Source organism: Silurus aristotelis (assembly GCF_946808225.1).
Source record: "Silurus aristotelis genome assembly, chromosome: 28".
In the NCBI taxonomy this organism is placed as follows: domain Eukaryota; kingdom Metazoa; phylum Chordata; class Actinopteri; order Siluriformes; family Siluridae; genus Silurus; species Silurus aristotelis.
Genome location: NC_139601.1, coordinates 14,671,566 through 14,685,677, shown reverse-complemented (window position 1 = coordinate 14,685,677; position 14,112 = coordinate 14,671,566).

Genomic DNA, 14,112 nt, shown 5'->3' with positions numbered 1-14,112 from the left:
GTGGTTTAGGCAGTTACTAAGAATACATTATATGAACAAAATTGGGACACCTGACCTTTTCTGCCATTTGTGATTCTTCTCCAAACTTTTACCATAAAGCTGGAGGCACACAAGTGTATAGGATGTCTTTGGACATGGTTAATAATATTTACTTGAGCTTGGAAACCCAAACCTGTTCCAGCATGGATTATCTATCTACGCACAAAATGAGCTCCATTGAGATATGGTATACATAGTTTGGAGAGGAAGATCTTTAGTGGCCTGCTATACAGCTTTGATCTCAACCCTACTGGACACCTTTGGGAATAATTGGAACAATGACTGCACCCCAGGCCTCTTCACCTCACCTACTTGACTACTAATGGCTGATGAACACAAATGTCCACAAGCACACTCTAAAATCACATAAATGTGGAATGCCCTCTAAAAGCACATACCATACTTATGACCAGGTATCCGTAAACCTTTAAAGAAATATCTACCCAAAACTGGGTACTTACAACTTACAATCCCTAAATTTGTGTATGTGCAAGTGAAATTAAACTCTTTTTCTGACATATATTGCCTTAGAAAAAGCAGTATATGGCCCAGCACTGGTCCGGTGCTTAGAGTGAACTATAATGGCACTCCTTGGAGCAAAGAAGACTGAAGACCTTGCTCTAAGTTTTAAAGGTGACAGAGGCAGTGATAACCTCTTAACCTTACAATCAATAGCACAGAGTCTTAAACACAAAGGCAACAATACCCTCTTTGGCAATACCATCTCTGTATTAAATTTGGTTAGTTGAATTTGGCCTATTTTTTAATATTTACCAAAATACATCATGCTGCATACATTTAGGCCGCAAGACACTTGCTGTCAGTATAAATTAGCCCTGTTTGGCCTCAAATTAGCTGCTATTTAAGTGTCTTAAGGTGTGAATTGATTCTCCAGTGAATTGTCTTTTATGTATAATTTTTGTACATGACTTATAATAAAGGGATTTTTGTTTAACATGTTTAGAGTCATTACCAGTTGGGTTGTTCTGCAGGAAAAACAGAGTATAGCTCAAAGTAGGCTGTCCGTGATCAGCTAAATCAAGTTATCAACTGATGTGGATTTAATTAAATGCATTAGACCTATGAGTCGGTCGATACACCAGTTGCTGAGAGAGATTTCATTATTACATGTTTGCTTCAAACCCCAAAGAAATCGGATCGAGGCTCAAGCAGCCATTCACAGCAAAGAATACAAATATTTAATACTTAAATGATTGCATTCAGCTCTTTCATTTGTCATGTGGAAATTAAAAGCCAGTTAGGAAACTCCCCTTGCAAATAAGCTAGTAGTTACAGTGGAAGAGATGACCTTTTATATTAGCCTTCTCCTGTCAAATTCTCCCCCTCTCCCATGCTTCATTTCTTTTTCTTTTTTTTTTTCCTGTCTCCCCCTCCCATGCTTTCATCTGGGAGTCCCTGGCCATATTAAGGAAGCAAATTGTCCATTACAAAAAGTCATTAGACTCTGTGAATACATTAGACTTTGTTATGGTGTGGAATATTGTTTTCCGTTTTAATCAATCCGTTACCACATTGGAACAAATCAAGGACAGTGCTATCATCATTGGCCGGATCCTTGTGCCACGGATTTTCCTATAGTGAGTTAAATTGATCCAAGGAAGGTACAAGGGACAACAACTTAAAGGCCTCAAGTTTGTTCTGAAGTAAAAATCAATCCTTATTACAGTCTTTTTTTCCAAGAGCTTTGCTTGTTAATAATAACTTGCCATATTATGGGAAGTTCTAGAACAGGGGTGTCTAATCTCTTCCATAAAGGGCTGGTGTGGGTGCAGATTTTCATTCCAACCAAACAAGTCCACACCAAATTCTACCTCTTTAAATCTAACATTCTTTATTTTCTTTTTTAATGACTCTCAGGTGCTGTCCTTAATTGTTTGGAATGAAAAACTGTGACCCACACCAGCCCTGTGTGGAAATGATTGGACATTCCTCGTCTAGAGATTTCTATAGCTTGAAAGTGTAGGTTAACAACTGGGTGAAAATGAAATGGAAAAAGGAAACAGCATATTTAAAATTCAACCTTGTCGGGGAATTTACATTATTCACTTGACATTTAGTAGATCGCATATGGTACAAAACAAGCTTGGAAAAAATCTGCTGATACAGTTGGGTGTCATTTGGCATGGGATGAGCCATCTGTTTTGGGATGGTCGCACCCAGATAGCATATGATCCTAGGCCAAATATGGTCGGGTTTAGGTACAAAATCTTGCAAATTACAAGTGTAACATTTGCCAAATGTGAACCATTTTCAAAGTTTGAAAAATCTAATCCTTTTAATGCAATATATACCTTTATTCTTTAGATTTTGGACCAACTGTACATTCTGGTCCAAATAAGATATGGTCTCATCAAAAGGAGTCTTCTGGCAGCCCCGGTCAGATGAGTTCGGCATTGTTCTACTATGTGCTATGTGGTCCAGATGAGTAAAAAAAAAAAAAGGGTTCGGAATTGGGCCAATGCAGTTCAAGTGAAATTGGACTGTCATACCAATATCTTGTTGACTACTGCAGAAGCAGTGCAACCCTGAACTAAGTTTTGCATTGAAAAAACTGTTGCGCCATGTAATATTGCCCAACTGATCAATAGCAGTGTCTATGAGGAGAGATGTTTGTATGATTCTACCTTATTAAAAGGATACTATGTGAGAAATTTCACTTTAATAAATCTCCTCCGCAACATGATGCATAAAAAAAACAATTTTTTTCTCATCTTTTACCTAATTTGGAAACATGCCAGTTCCCATACTCAGAGGAAACTATTATCTTCCCTCCACAAATAAGCTCACAATTGGCTTGTGTTGCTGTGATTGGATGTGTTGCAGCTTATCCGATCTTGTGTGTTTTTTCTAAATTTGTTCACTCATCTGGCCAGAAAAACATACTCTAATTGTATTATCTATGATTAACTTTCTCACATTTATTTGTTGTCACCATTTTGCCATAGCTGCCTATTCAGACCCATTCTGCCTACCCAGAATGTGAATACATATAAAGTGAATACACTTATGTGTGTAATGAATCTTTATTGTAAGAGGAAAACTGTATGGAATTTTGCCTCAGAAAACATGGACTATTGCATCAAGACTATTTTCTTCTACCAGACAAACACACAAGAGTTTGAATCAAAATCATGATTTTACTAGCAGCTTTAGTACAAGCTCACAAGCAACAAGGAAGAATAAGAGCGAAATTATGCCGGAATTTTGATGAACAATAAGTACATTTCACTTGTAATTTGTCACTGTGTTTACCGTCTCCTTGTATTATGTTGTCGCACTAAATTGTTGCTTGCACTAAATGTTGTACACGTGCACTTTATTTTGTTAGTTTCGTTTCACTGTGTACTCGGTAATATTTGAAATGACAATGAAAGCCTACTTTACTTGAGTTAATATTTGATAGTGACATTTAACCATCAAAATGTTGAATAATTAGAATAAATTGGATTATTGTTAATACTGTATGTCTCTCTTTTATTCTCCAACATTTTCCCTTCATCCAGATGTTGTCTATTAGCAGTAAAAGCAAACTGCTACACTGTTATAATTATGAAGTCATTTTACTGCGTATTTACTGTGTTTAATTAATCCTGAAGAATGTCTCTGAGGAACATCATCTAGACATATTACAAAGTTAATAGTTCTCTGGATTGTTCCTCTGTGGGAAACACTTAAAGTTTCAGTGTAGCTCTTTACATCATATCATTTTCCTTTGAGAAAAGATCGCAAGTAGATTCCCTTTAGCTCCATTAGCCACCCAAGGAACCATTAAAAATCTTTTTTTTTCAAGCCTTGTTCAGATCGGATAATAAAAACGGTAAAGAAAAGCCTCTAATCTGAAAGCCTTATGTAGATAGCTTTACTGATATAATAACATCAACTCTACCATTAATTAGAAAGTCACAATTCATCCTTAATGGTCAGTCAGCAGCTGAAATAGACAATAAAAAGACCCATTTACTTAGAAAAGCTTTAGGTTATTTGATAATACTGAGTATGGTACTGAGTATAAAAGATAAAACATTCCAAAACTTCATTTCTGCATGTTATAGCTTGTTTCAAAAAAGAATCAGCAAGCCATGAATTCAGATTTTTTTAAAAAGGATTATTTCTACTTGGTCGCCCCAGTCAGTCAAATTGTAATCAGTAAAACTGCAGCAGTCCATTTCTTTGGATCCTTATATCCTCCAAGGATAATTAAAATCATATCATCAGTAACAAACTGTGAAAACCATTTGCCATATGTTTCCCATATGCTTGTATGTCTATCATGCCAAATATATACAGTAGCGAGAATATGAAGTAGCCTATATTAAAACTATATGAAATATATTTTGATATTTATGCATATGTTTAATGCCTCTGGTTTTGAGAAAAGAAAAAAGAAACCTCATTAAAAATTATGCAACTCTATGATGTCAGAACGAATCTGAACGATGGCACCTGTGACGTCAATGACATCTAGTGCAAATACAATTTACGGACGGATGACAGAAAGGGCACTGTTAAAAAGAAATCAAAAATTAATTTGCGCACGAATAATGAATCTATATTTTATGGAATTTGATGCTGCAGTAGCAATTATAGTCATAATTACTTATTTCCATAATGACATGCTGAATAAAGAGTTTTAAGAGTAGTGGTTAATTTAAGAGCCATTAAGTCTCCAAAAAGTCACTGAATATGAACTACTGTTATAAACAAGAGGTCAACAATGTTTATTCGTGTCAAATAAAAGTACTGATTCATCGCCACATGGAAAGGACATTGACGGATTCATTTGCTAGTCATTTTTACCTGAGCAACATAATAGTTAGAATGCAGTAAAATACAAAGCTGACCATTACATTAGAAGCTTATGGAAATGCCCAAAACTAAATTGAAGTCACTACATTGCATAAATGCTGTCTGTTACTATTTAATGCATTATATACAGTATAAACACAATATTGCTGCATATTGTAATTTTAAAAGTTATTATAGATGTGCTGTAAAAACAATTCAACACAGAAAAACAAGCTACAGACTGATTGTACACTGAAAACTCTTTACATTGAGCAAACTCTATGTGCCATAATTGTTTCAATTGCATAATTATATATACACTTAAGCGGGAGAAAATGAATGAATGAATATATACACTATATAGACAAAAGTTTGCCGATATGTATTATTTTTGAGCATCCGTTCTCACAATAATGTTATAATAAATCCCACTCCTCTGGAAAGATGTTCCACTAGATTTTGGAGTGTGGGTTTAGAGATTTTATTTACAATTTATTTACAATCAAATACCAAACTCAGCTATCCCAACTCATTTAGTCACATGGATCTTAGTAAAGTTAGGTACTGATTGAGATGAGGGGGCCTGGGATGAGGTCAGCATTCCATTTCATCCCACAGCTCTTTAAAAGGTCTGAGGTGAAAATGCTCCAGCAGGCTACTTAAGATCTTCCATTCCAAACCAAGTAAACTCATGGTGTTAGATTTGTGCATAGGGACATTGTCATGCTGGAACAGGTTTGGATCTTCTAAATCAAGTGAGGGGAAAATGTAATGCTACTGGATCCAGAAACATTGAAAAAAAATGTTTCAATCAATCAAGGAACACACGTTTTGCCACGAAATGTGCATGTGTGTATGTTCATGCACTTAAGCTACTAGATTTGTTCTAAATAAAGCCATAAGCTAGGTTGTTGCCTTGGATTGAAAGAGCTGGTTTTGTTCCACTTATAGAAAAGCTTTTCTGTGCAGCTGTAAATGAAGCCTGCTTCACGTATTTTATTGTTTTGGAATCCCTTATTGCCAGTGATCAATAGCAGCTGATTGACAAAAACCACACACTGGCAAATGGCTCTTATTTCCACTTGACTAGCATCATTTCTTTTCCCTCACAACTTTGAAAAATAAAACCTGTCATACTTTAGAAAAGCATTATAACGCTGTAGTCAAGTTTTATTGTTTCTTCCAACTTCACCTTCCACAAAGTTAACAGCTGCCCTTTGGTTTTATTCAATTAAACAAATATCTGCTGTTCCCAATATGAATATTCATGAATTTTCTCCCGCTTATCCGTAATTCGGGTCGCGGGGGCAGCAGTCTAAGCAGGCCCCCGCCTTCGACTGCTGCCCAATCCTCACAGCACCGTCCCTTACGGTCCCTCCTGCAGGTGGTGAGCCCACGGGAAGGCGGCCCCACGTCACTCCGACGTCACGGACCTTGAAATTTCCCTCGTAAGGTACCCCCGGAGCATAGAGGGTTAAGGGCCTTGCTCAAGGGCCCAAGAGTGGCAGCCTGGCGATACCCCAGACCTTCCGATCGGCAACCCAGCGCCTTAACCGCTGGAGCCACCACTCCCCCCAATATGGATATTAAAGCTAAATTATTCAAACTGCCTATGAAAAATTCTTTTTTTTGCTCAAACTGTATTTTCATTACAGCCAAACAACCAACCGAGCTGTCTTGCTTTTTGGAAAAAACAGTCCTGCATCCATGATCTAAGTAAATCAGACTGGATAAATGTGACAAAATATTTGTTTTGATGTATATAAATATAACTAAATATGATTAATATTGTATTTTTTATTATGAACGCATTTTGTTAGAAGTATATATTTTTTACAACCAGGGCAGAAAGTCTTTTTAATAGAGCATTTGCAAAGTAGTACAGTATATGGATCATATAGGTTTTTGATTTCACAGTGTTTTCCACAACAGTTTCCAGGAAAATTGCTTTGAACTTTTTGAATTATCTGAAAATTCTCATATCACAATACTGCACAGGTTTAAGAATGTAAGAAGCTCTGGCCTGGCCTGTTTTTTGTTGTTGTTGTTGTTGTTGTTGTTGTTGTTGTTGAGTCGGTCACATGACTTGGTCACTTTTGAAAATTTTCTCAGTCCACTCTACAAGGCAAAAATGGTGTTTTCTCCACAAATATTCCATCTCAGTTTGAACGGAAGGCTAAAATGGAGTGAGAAACATTTGGTTTTAAAATGTGTCTGGATCCATGTAAATGGAAAATAGAAGACAAGTCCTGATAAGTGATATGTGTAAAATGTATACAGCCAATAAGCTAATATGGAATCATAAAGCATAAATAAATAAATAAATAAATAAATAAATAAATAAAAAAACTTGTGACCATATGATTGGGTCCCATTTTTTTTTTTTGTTATAATAACTTCCACTCTTTGGGAAGATGTTCAGCCACAAGGGCATTTAGGTGCTGAAGTATGGTGAGTAAAGTAGGTAAAGTCAGGTACTGAAAAAATCAGGTTTGTTAATATGTTTGTCCATATAGTGATGGATGGATGGATGGATGGCTGGATAGATAGATAGATAGATAGATAGATAGATAGATAGATAGATAGATAGATAGATAGATAGATAGATAGATAGATAGATAGATAGATAGATAGATAGATAGATAGATAGACAGACAGACAGACAGACAGACAGACAGACAGACAGACAGACAGACAGACAGACAGACAGACAGACAGATAGATAGACCATTGTATTATATAAATAAAGAATCACAACAGACATTTACAAAAAAAACCATACATTTCTTTTACAACCCGTTTTTATAGCTGATTTTTCTTAGTCGTGTTTATACATCTTTCATGTGTTGCTCTAACTCAGACAAAGTCAACCTGCCGCCTCCCACACCGTGACAGAAAATCAGACTGAATGGACAGAATTCCCCCCAAATGGACAGGAAACAGAAGGACGGACACAACGATCCACCTGTTTCCTATCCAACACACCAGGTGTTGCTAGGAAACTGCCACCTGGTTTGGCGGATGTGACATCGCCGACAGGTAATTTGAAGTGGAGGAAGATGGATGGGAAAGTGACATGGTGGAAGTGGATGAGATTCAGGGGTTGGCAATTAGCAGCACCGTGGGCTGAAGGGTGTGCCAGAGTGTGATATGAAACAAAAGCCATTTGAGACAGGACATAGAAAAAGGTTTTTGGTTAGAAAATACATGGCTTTGTTTGAGTAACTTATGGAATGGGTGAATGCAAAAAAAAAAAAAAAGGCTTTATTTCTGGGATGTTGTTGCTGAAGTTGCTAATGGACACGGCTGGCTTTAAGCTGCTTTTTTTTGGTGCTGAGATTTAGCAGCAAATTTACTGACAACAAAGATATTAAAAGTGGTTTAAAACCACCACGCTTTTCAACAGGACAGGATTTAACCGTGCACTTAACCATAGCACATGCTGTTTTTAATTTGTCACTCACGTCTGCATTAAGAGTTGGAGCCACTGTTTTAAGGTCACCATTTACCTTTAAGCACAAAGATTAACAGCACAAACTTAAAAAACACAAACCAGTGCAAAGGCTGGTCTATTTGTTTATTTTTAACATAGGGAACATAGAAGTCAAAAATTTGTCATATGTCAGACTGCAGATTGTCAGTTGTGCCACCGAGATCAATCTGAAAATGGAAAGCCACCATAGATTTAAGCTCCCCTGGGCTTCTAAATTCTCTTCCTTGACCTTGACTATAACATGTCACAACTCATTAGCTCCTCAATAAAGAGACAACAGCAAATAGTTCTGGCTGGAACATGAGATAAAATAGAGGTTACATGAGTTAGGAGAACGTGGCCTGGAATGGAAATTGTGGACTATTTGGTATGAAGTAGGAGTTCACAATCTATGGACCGAGCAAACAACGTACCATGAGGTAGGAGTGTATAGAGAAGAATGGAAATAGGAGTTTATGGTCCAGTGAGTGTGTGGGTGTGTGTGTGCGCGTGTGTGTGTCGAGGGCAGCAACTCAACAAATAGCTGCACGGTATGTTGCTGTGTGTATAGAAACTTTAAGTGTTATCAGGGTCAAGACTATAATGGTTTTGTTTCAAACTATACTGAATGTTGAAGGGGGTTTGGGATATGATGGGAGCATATTGAAAAGAGAGAAGAAAATGTAAATTAATGTGTGTGTGTGTGTGTGTGTGTGTGTGTGTGTGTGTGTGTGTGTGTGTGTGTGTGTGTGTGTGTATATATATATATATATATATATATATATATATATATATATATATATATATATATATATACAGTACAGACCAAAAGTTTGGACACACCTTCTTATTCAAAGAGTTTTTTTTATTTTCATGACTATGAAAATTGTAGATTCACACTGAAGGCATCAAAACTATGAATTAACACATGTGGAATTATATATGGAATTATATACATAACAAAAAAGTGTGAAACAACTGAAAAATGTCAAATTCTAGGTTCTTCAAAGTAGCCACCTTTTGCTTTGATTACTGCTTTGCACACTCTTGGCATTCTCTTGATGAGCTTCAAGAGGTAGTCACCTGAAATGGTCTTCCAACAGTCTTGAAGGAGTTCCCCGAGAGATGCTTGGCATTTGTTGGCCCTTTTGCCTTCACTCTGCGGTCCAGCTCACCCCTAAACCATCTCGATTGGGTTCAGGTCCGGTGACTGTGGAGGCCAGGTCATCTGGCGCAGCACCCCATCACTCTCCTTCTTGGTCAAATAGCCCTTGATGCCTTCAGTGTGACTCTACAATTTACATAGTCATGAAAATAAAGAAAACTCTTTGAATGAGAAGGTGTGTCCAAACTTTTGGTCTGTACTGTATATATAATATATATATATATATATATATATATATATATATGGGAAAATATACACTATATTGCTATATACTGTATTGCTATTCACTATATTGTTTTGTAGACACCTGGCCATATGGTATGTGCCTTTTGACGCTCACATTCCACAGTTAATCCCAATTTGCTCTTATCATTCCCTCCACTCTTCTGGGAAGATGTTTCACTAGATTTTGGAATGTGCTTGTAGACAGCGTTCATCAGCAGCAAGGGTATTATGAAAGGCAGGTAGTGATGTAGGTGAGGTGAGGAGTCATGGGGGTGCAGTCATTTCATCCCAAAAGTGTTCAATAGGGTTGAGACCAGAGCTCTATAGCAGGCCATTCAAGATCTTTCCACTCCAAACCATGTAAACCATATCTTCATGGAGCCGTGCTGAAACAGGTTTGGGTTTCCAATTTTAAATACCAATTTTCCAAGCAATATTTTACCGCATCCAAAGACTATTCAATTGTGTTCCTCCAGCTTTGTCGTAACAGTTCAGAGAAGAACCACGTGTTAGATTAGATTAGATCAGATTGAACTTTATTGTAATTGTGCAAGGTACATTTACAGAGCAAATGAAATGCAGTAAGCATTTAACCAGAAGTGCATAAGTGGACTATATACAATAAATAAATATCAGTGTAAGGAAGGGTATGGGGTTCATATGTTCAGGGGTGAGGGTGAATAACAGAAGGTGCAGTAGGTTATAATATATATATATACAATATACTGTGTGTATATGTCAGGAAATAACATGCTCAAATAACATGATATAGTTATGTACAAGTATAAATGTTGTGTGATACAGTATATACAGAATGAATATGGGTGGAATATAAAGTAGTGTGGTGATAAGTCATAGATGGTGCAAAAAAAAAAAAAAAAAAGAAAACGAAAGTGACTATGTATATATATATATATATATATATATATATAAAATGCTGCTTTAAATACACACAAATTTACAAACAAGATTATCAGCAAAGCAAAAATGGTGCACACGGCCAAAGAAAAAAAAAAAAAGGAATAAATCAAACCTGAGCTGCTTGAGCAATGTGCTGTCATATGGGGCTGCGAGAAAGAATGTGCAAAAATGAAGGACAGACATACAGTTGAAAGGCTGACTCATACAAATGAGCTGACTCTACTAAACTCTAACAAGCAAGGAGTAGGACAACAGGCATGACAATGTCAAGCTTGAGCATTGCTTTTCGAACTTGTGATTATTGCAGCATTGGTGTTTCTTTGGAAGAAGTTCCCGAGTTGTCGTCTAGTTGTCGAGGTGGCATTTCAAGGGAGGGAAAAAAAGTGTGTGAGAGAGAGAGAAGGTTGCGAGAGAGATACAGATGTGAAAGTGCCAGAATGGAGAGAAGTAATTAAGGTCTACCTAATCAGTTTGTCTAGCTCTGCTTTAATAGACCTGATGACCCGAGGTAAAAAGAAAGCAGTGACCCTGCAAAGCAACAGGAAATGAAGTCCATGCAAAAAAAAAAAACACAATAGAATGATAGTTCATGACCCCTGGAAAGAAGAGAGGGAGGAAGGAAAGAGGGATTTTCTGAAAGGGAATAGCTGCCTATGCCTTGTAAAAAAAAAAAATCCACAATGAGCTAGTAGCCTGGAAACACAGTGTTGTAAAAGCTTCCTATTGTGGTCACTCACTTTAGCTTATTAGGGGACTCTTGGTTTTGAGGACAGAGCCAGGAAGCCTGGGAAATAATGGGCCTTAATCTCCAGCCATAAAATGTTTAAAGAAGAAATGATTCTTTGTACCAACAGGAATATTGTAGTTTTTTTAAGCTTAAGCCTGCAACAATTTGTGTGTGTGTACAAATCTTGTCAATGTCCTCTGTCAATGCATTAAACAGCCCAAATGAGATGTGATGCATAAAGAAATCTATAGAATGTCCTTCACAGGCCACATAACCATGGAAATGCTCTCAAATGTATAGATTTATTTTCTGCCTCTTCAGCTTGAACACTTTAGGTAGCAGCATTTTGGGGCATTTCAGTTTTGCTGACTACAGCGTTCCACGATTAAACTGTGTTTGCCGTAGCAGAGGGATTTTTTTGTGTCTTGTCTTGCCATCAATTCTATCTTGCCATCAATTCTATCTGTTTGTATATCCCTCAATCCATCCAGCCATCCACACACCAATGAAGCAGACATGAAGCACATTCACAAGGTGAGTAAATGCTACCTTGCAATAATCCATCTCCTCTGCATTACTGGGTTTTCATGACATCAGCCCCCTTGAGCTTGAAACACACTCGACGTGAAGGAAAAGGGCCATCTGTGATCTTTAAATATTAATGTCTTTTTTTTATCAGATCAGTTTTTTCTTTTTTCTCAGATCAATAATCCAAGACTGCAATGTCAAACCGGAGGGTCTTCCAGAAGAGCCTAGACGTCTCAGGAACCGGAGAGCCTCCCTAGCCACGGTCCAGCCCTAGAAGCGAACGTCAAATAAAACAAGGCAGCAAGGCCAGCACCAGAGCGAGGCTCATAAATGAATGAGTAAATAAAAAAGAACAAATAAATATTTATTAAAACATCTGCTGAGCACCAGACCTGAGGCTACAGAGCCACACCGACTTCCCACAAGAGTGCTGGTTAGTGTGCTGTTTATCGACAACCGTTTCAGGCCTCTCCAACTGCCAGATAACACTTAAATAATTCCTCGCCAGTCTAAGATCTTTATGTTCAAGTGCCCTGAGTATCGGGGAATAATCTTCAGTATGTAATTAAAAATGATCAGCAGATTCCAGACTGGATGCAGTAATCACGCTGCTTTCACATTGCTGGGATTTATGTTTGGATCGCAGGCGTTCCAGGAAACTTTGGTGTTCTTTTACTTAACAATTAGCAGCATGAGAGAGTGCAGTCTATACACAAATATATGATTGATAGACAGATACATTTTCTCAGTGTTCATGGGGAAAAGAATTCAAGGCAGTGTGTTAGATTAACTGTTACATTATTTCTGCTCCTGAAAAACCTTTTTACATAGTAAAATATAAGTTAGTAGAAAATCCTTCAGGATGATAAATATGTAGATTATTGAGAATAAATCAGAAGTCCCCTGGTGGTCTAGTGGTTAAGATGCAGCGCTCTCACCGCTGCAATCCGGGTTCGATCCCCGGTCAGGGAACCATCCCCAGCCTCTCTTAGTGCCGGTCCCAAGCCCGGATAAATTGGGGAGGGTTGTGTTAGGAAGGGCATCCAGCGTAAAACATGTGCCAAATCAAACGTGCGGAGGATCCGCTGTGGCGACCCCTAACGGGAGAAGCCGAAAGAAAGTTTGTTATTGAGAATAAATCAGAAGTAAGAAAATATACATTGAACAGTATATTTGGAAATATTTAAAAAAGACGGAAATGTTAAATGTATCATATTCCCAATTCTGCAATATTTACAGTTCCCTAGTTCAAATGTTCAAATTTTAACAATTTGGTACAATATATCAGATTTTTCCTATTCATAGTCTCTCCTCCAGAAAGTATGTACTCGCAATGAAGGATTTGATATAAATTGGAGTGTAAGGTTTTGGACAAAATTCAGTTTCCAGTTTAAGTGTCATTCTCCAACTTGTGTGCATAATGTCTTTTAAGTCAAAAAAGTGGTCGAGCATGAATCTGATTTGTAATGAAAACTGTTGGAAGAACTTTTATACAATTTTAATAGTGCTCTCAGATTTTACTTTCAGAGCATCTCTTCAACTCACTTCCTGATCTGATCACTTCAGGTCAGTCAGATTATGTACCAAAAATGTACATATTTTGCACTTGCACTAAATGTATGTATACTTGTATCATGAAAATATCTATCTATCTATCTATCTATCTATCTATCTATCTATCTATCTATCTATCTATCTATCTATCTATCTGTCTGTCTGTCTGTCTGTCTGTCTGTCTGTCTGTCTGTCTGTCTGTCTGCCTATTGCAGAAAATACAGTAGTGAGATTAATCTATGTGCTGTAAAAAGCATTTCACTAGAAAAGGCATTTCACTAGAAAAGGCAGACAAATCTAAAATCTGAGGTGAGATCAAAGGTAGAGGTCAGACGATGAACAAACAGGCTAAACTAGGCAGAGCAATATATATATAAAAAACGGATGAACAAAGCAGGAGACATCTGCAACAACTCTGTTAAATTGATTTATCAAAATGCTTGGAAAACATCATCAGAACAGAGTCACAGCAAGTGTATACTTTGCAAACTCTCAGCCGGACATGGTGGTTTGGGGGGTTTGGAGAGGTAAGGTGAGTTACACCTCTAATGAAAAAAAACATAAATGGGGCCAGGACACGAACCACAACAAAACATGCATGACAATGTGAACCGTTCAAAAAGATGGAAATGTCAAATTGTATATTTAGGAATTGTATATGAATAATATTTACAA